The sequence below is a fragment of the Myotis brandtii genome, unplaced genomic scaffold (genome assembly GCF_000412655.1).
Source record: "Myotis brandtii unplaced genomic scaffold, ASM41265v1 scaffold268, whole genome shotgun sequence".
NCBI lineage: Eukaryota > Metazoa > Chordata > Mammalia > Chiroptera > Vespertilionidae > Myotis > Myotis brandtii.
In genome coordinates, this window is record NW_005360187.1 from 2,809,067 (window position 1) to 2,810,034 (window position 968).

A 968-nucleotide genomic window follows, 5' to 3' on the forward strand; every position below is an offset into this window, starting at 1 on the left:
CTTTGAAGCCAAAGTCTTCCTCCACCTTTATCTGCACAGGGGCTAGCTCCGGAGTCAGCGGGACTCCCGCCCGGTGCCCTTCCCGTGGCACTCGCCGCCTCTTCCAACCGCTGGGCCCCTCGCCAGGGGCCGGGCTGCTGGCTTCTGCGGGCACTGGCGTCCTCCTGGGCCGGGACAGCCCCTCTTTCTCCAGAGGCTCGTTCTCAGCGTTGCCTGGGGTGGGGGCGTCTGTGTCCTGGCTGCCCTCGTCCTCCAGTAAGATGGTGAGCTGGCGGGCCCGGTAGTCGTTGCCGTAGGAGTCCAGCACCCTCATGAGGAACCTCGGCTCCTGCTGGAGTCTCCGTGTTATCCTCTGTATCTGATGGAGCCTGTTCAGGACCCGCTCGTTCACCTGCTTGATCTCCCTGCAGCGCCAACCCAGCGCCTGGTACTTCCTACGATTGAGTTCCCGTTGGCACCGCCGCCGCCGGCCTTGGGCTGCCTCCTCCTCTTCTTCTCGCTCCTGGAGTCTGGAGCTGCCCAGACCCCCAGACACGAACTCCACTACTTCGGTCTCAAGCTCGATCTCCAGGATGTGACCACCGAACAGTGGAGGCAGCGCCAGCTCCAAGCCGGGAGGTGCTGAGAACTCCTCAAAGCCCACGGCTGCCATGGACCCCTCTCTCTGCTCCATCTCCATTTCTCCCTGGCTCCTGGCGCAGAACTTCCAACCTTGCAAGCCTCTTCAAGTGCAAAATGACAGGCCCCATCTGATTTCATGGCCTGGGAGTTGTAGTTCTCTATTTCCCGCTTGCCTCCCTCGCCCCACCCCCACCCCGAGTCCCGGCTGAAAGGCCCTGCTCGCTGGTCTAATGCCTCGGCCAGGCATCTGAGTCACCTCCGTCTTTATTCCGGTCCCGACACCGTGCCTTCTGACCACAGAGACTCTCCTCTTGGGAGGCCCCTGGGTCTCCTTCTGGGGTCGGGGC

General features: G+C 63.0%; 1 protein-coding gene and 1 pseudogene across 13 annotated transcripts in view; one reads left to right on the forward strand and one right to left on the reverse strand.

Annotated features, from left to right (window-relative positions):
• SLMAP (sarcolemma associated protein) overlaps nt 1-968 on the forward strand; it is a 164,091-nt gene that overhangs the window by 35,386 nt on the left and 127,737 nt on the right. The window lies entirely within an intron of this gene.
• Nucleotides 8-748, reverse strand: LOC102252200 (annotated as a pseudogene).